This window comes from Stegodyphus dumicola, chromosome 3 (genome assembly GCF_044657685.1).
Source record: "Stegodyphus dumicola isolate Sdum_Otavi_A_Nest chromosome 3, ASM4465768v1".
In the NCBI taxonomy this organism is placed as follows: domain Eukaryota; kingdom Metazoa; phylum Arthropoda; class Arachnida; order Araneae; family Eresidae; genus Stegodyphus; species Stegodyphus dumicola.
The window spans coordinates 166,154,068-166,158,834 of record NC_140770.1 but is presented as its reverse complement, the minus strand read 5'-3'; the positions used below and the strand labels follow the sequence as shown (position 1 = coordinate 166,158,834).

At 30.6% G+C, this 4,767-nt stretch overlaps 1 non-coding gene across 1 annotated transcript; it reads left to right on the top strand.

Moving 5' to 3' along the window:
* Positions 1-3,091: 3,091 nt before the first annotated feature.
* Positions 3,092-3,392, top strand: LOC146998190 (signal recognition particle RNA). The gene has a single exon (XR_015040473.1).
* Positions 3,393-4,767: the final 1,375 nt, after the last annotated feature.

Below are 4,767 nucleotides of genomic sequence, written 5' to 3'. Positions count from 1 at the left end.
AAATTTGATTTAGCATATTAAAAAATCTGAATGGAATTTGAACCCAGGGTGTTATCATCTGTTGGTGAGAATATATGCCGATAGTCGATGAAAAGTCAGTCTTTCTAATAGTTATTTGAAAAAAAAAAAATTAAGTATTCTGTATTAATTTATGTAAATACGAATTTGAGTTATTATTCTCGTGATTACAGATACACATGTGTAATTTGAAATATATATGTAAACTTATATTAAGAAATCGTTTAAAATGAGCTTCAAAAAGCTATTAGCCCACCAGCGGCCGAGCGGTAACGTCGCTGAACACAGGTAGTTCGGTCCGAGGTTCGAATCTCGCGAACGGGCTGGCTGCATGGGTGTTTTCGTGGTTTTCCCCATGTGTAACGTGTATACGAGCCAATTTTCCTTAAAAAGTCCTCCACGAAGGCATCCCTCCCTTAAGGCAGATAGCCCTCGAGTGCTTTGCCGTAATCTAATAAACCAAACCAAACCAATCAAAAAGCCATTAAATTATATTTATAAATTATTATTCAGAAATGCGTTTATTATCGCTTGTAAGTTTACGATCCCTGTTTACTCAGGTCCACTATATTCAAGTCGATAAGATCATGAATGGAATGATTAACGAGTTATAAAATTTTTTTAAAAAAAAGGCTCGTACTTTTATCTCATGAAAACAAAGTACCAGAGTCTTCCCAGAAAACAGAAAGTACAAATAATTGCGAATAAACAGGAAAATATCCTTAAAAAAAAAGTTTTATGCTGTTAGATTTTATGATACCATATCTAGACTTTAATGATACCACATCTAAGAGTAAAAAAAATATTCCAAGCTCATTGTTTAACACATACACACACAGATTTTAGCGATAAAATCCTTTTTTTTTTTTTTTTTTTTTTTTTTTTTTTTAAGGAAGGCGGGGTGCTTGGAGCTGCTTTTTTGCTATACATTTTTATGATCAATCAGTTAAGAATATTTAGCCTCTTATTAGTTTAGTTATATTTAATTTCTCTTTCGTTCTAGTCAATTTTTTTTTTTTTTCCTTCATTTACAAAAATATAAAAGTATAATTGCAGGTTCTCGAAAAAGGAAGAGAAATATCATCTAAAGCAATTTTTTTTAGCCCAAAGAGCTTTAGTCTCGAAGGGCTATTAATTTCGTTTTGGGCATTTTGCGTTGTTTCACTATAAACGGCGTTTCACTTTCCAAATTTATTAGAGCCCTGCATTATATTTAAAGAAATTGAATGATGAAGAATCTGCATGAATGTATGTATGTTTCTCGCACTGTGAAAAAAAAAAAAAAAAAAAAAAAAAAGGTACTTAGAGAGACATCAATTTTTGAATAACGTAGTCCTCCACTTGAATATGGGAATCTAGAAGCCCAAATTTGGAATTTGATTTATTATCTATTTCATATTTTGTAAAACTTTAACAAATTTTTAATTAATAAAATTAACGTTTTCAAAGCGAGCAATGGCAACACTGTATGGAAAGGGGACATTTTTATCTCCAGTGCGCGACCCTCTGTATCGGAAATTCTAAAGATAGGCTCTTTTTAAATTATTTTGTAATATTGCTGTTGAATTTTATGGTTTAACTGCGAAAAACATGAATGAATTTAATTATTTCAAAAATTATTAAAATTTTAACCACCTAATTAAAAAAAATTAATAAATAAAGCTTATTGGATGTTACATTTCGATTCTAGAAATTGCATAGGAGGTGTTTTGATGGCTTTCCGCATTCGTGTTTGTAACAAACAGTACAGGCTCTTCGAGAGCCTTACGTACCTGTTATTGCTTGGAACATGCTAAGATAAATAAGAAATTGAAGTGTTTGAAAAGCTGCAAGAAATTTATAAGTTACTAACTATACAGTAAATGCAGTTATCATAATCACCTGACGATTTTGTCCCTAATAACAACCTTTCTGAAAATCATACCTTTCTTATGACTGCAGCCTAATATTAAAAATATAATAATTGCAATTGTAATTTATGTAATAATTACCTTCCTTTAGAATATTTTTAACATATGAATATATATAGGAGGTGTTATGTGTAAATATTTTTTTTCGTTAAATACCTTCAAAAATGCAAAACATCTTATTTGTGGGACCGAAAATTTTACTCGTGTTATTGCAATATTTATACAATGCATTATTATTTTTGGTTTATTGTAACTTATCAGCTCTTTAAGAAATTAAAATAACCTTAAAATGAACTAAATGAATTATAAACTTTAACGTAAATTAATTATGAACATTAAAATAAGGTACAAACTACATACTTGAAGAACATTAAAATAAGGTACAAAGGAAAAAAATAAGGTGCTGGGAAAAAAAAAATGTCTCGACATAAAGTTACAAGGTATTGCAACAATGATTTCTGAAAAAGTTGCTTAATAATAAGCAATAATTTTGCAACAAAAGATAATATTGTACATGAATGAAATTCGAGCGAGAAACATAACAAGAAATAAATTTAGGAACAGGTTATGTGTTTGGTTGTGTCTAATATGAATTACCTGATATTTTATCTGTCAGTTGTAAAGTTCGTATTTGCACTTTAAATATCAGTTTACTTCCCGTGACATAAAAACTCTTAAGTCTCCTGACATTTCTAATTTTCAATGCCAAGAGAATGGATACATGTTTAATTGCAATAATTGTTTACATGCAATTCAAAGATTCAAAATTATTTAAAACATGTTTATATGTTTGGTTGTGTCATATGAATTACCTGATATTTTGTCTATCAGTTGTAAAGTTCGTATTTTCCGCTATAAATATTAATGTACTTCCCGTGAGATTAAAAACTGTTAAGTCTCCTGGCATTTCTAATTTTGAATGCCGAGAGAATGGATATATGTTTAGTAAATTCAAATTCAATTCAAAGATTCAAAATTATTTTAAAAATATATTGAAAATATAACATCTTTTTATTCACCTTTTTCCGGGCACTCTCTTTTTAACTGTGTACAAATATTAATCGGAAAGAAAATAATGCCTGATAACAATTATTGCCAAAAGATGGCAGCACATTTTCGTCCCTTTTGTACAGCTTATGTAGGAGATAAAAGTAAAGTATGTGACTGGCACCGGTGGCGTGGTGCTGTAATCCAGCTGCTTTGGAGGTCTGGGCTGATGGACGGCGTGAGGTTGGGAGTGTTCTGTCCTCTGTTTGTCTATGTCGATCAGGCGTCCGCGCTAAGCACGGTGTCGATATGGTTGAACTGGGGGAGCCCGGATCCACCAGGTCGTTTAAGGAGGAGCGAACCGGCCCAGGGCGGAAACGCAGCAGACAAAAGTTCCCGCACGGTGCAGTAGTGGGATAGCGCTTGTGAATAGGCGGCAGTGGGCAGCCCATCCAAGATAGTCGAACGCAGTCCTTTTTACCGATTTTATTAAAAGTTACAATTTTTTGTTAATCCTATTAAAATTAATTCTAAAATCGCTATATTGATCAATTTTGAAACTGTAAATTGAAATTTAACAAAACTTGACTAATTACATTTAAAAGTATATATTTTCCTATTTTTTTTCTTTTAATAACTAACTGTTAATACTACTAAAGTCGTACAAAAGGGAACATATAACGTTTCTAAAAAGCGTTTATTAAATTAATAGCGACTTGTCAAATATTATTTCTCACTCAAAATATATAAAATATATTCTGCTAAGATAAACTATTCATCAAAAGTTAAACAAGGTTCAAAGGTTATATACGATAAATAAAGATGACGCTCACAATTAATTATATAAACATCATAAACAGTGAAGTGAAACGCAGTATCAGAAAACATAATAATGTTCCATAAAATATAAATACCCGAGTAGATAAACAAAGAAGATAATCAATATGTAACGCTTTTGGTGTTATCTTATTGAGTTTATCTCATTGAGCATTAGAACACGGATAAAAAAGTACGTTTGCCAGAGAAATTTCTCTCCTATTCAAAAAAATTTGCAAGATATACCTCTTTGTAGTTATCTGCAAATTGTAACCTCGCATGTGGATGACTTTTGATAATTTTTTTATGTTTTCTTAGGGGGGAGGGCATATATGAGATAGTTATATTTACATTTAAATAATTTGATTTGAAAGTTACATGATAATTATATTTAAATTACAAGAACGAGAGGTTAATGTATGAGAAATGTTTTAAAAGGCTAAAACAGTGTTGAAAGTGGGCTTATCAGAAAAGGTTTAAACAAAACAAAAACCCCCTTTCCCCAAAAAAGCTGAATTTTATTCTAATTTGGATTAACTGATAAGTGAAAAGGTTATGAAGTAATTTATTTCGTTCTTCCTAAACTACATATTAAAAATTTAAAAAAAAAATTCTTTTCGATAAATCGAGATATAAGTCTTGAAACAATGAATAATCCTGTATATCTGAATTTTTTCGTACTTGAAAAAATAATAATAAAGATTTAAACTTCCAACGTTGTTTAGGTGAAATTATTTAGGTTGTGTATCATTTGTTTCTTGTATTTAGTACAGTAACTATTCGACAGACGGCAGCACGGTTGTTAATATAGGGCAAAGAACATTGTATCTTAGACTTTCTTTGTATAGGGTGTGCTTTAGATAATGTAGTACAGTGCATATATCGTATATATGTAGTATCTGTCGTACTGTTATTGTGCTGAAATTCAGAAGTCCAGTTTAATTCAGTTGTTTTTTAACCCTTAATTTGAATATTATTATTCGTAATCTATTGAAAAAGTCATTCCTCCCCCTCTGCAGAAGTGGAATAGCTCTTA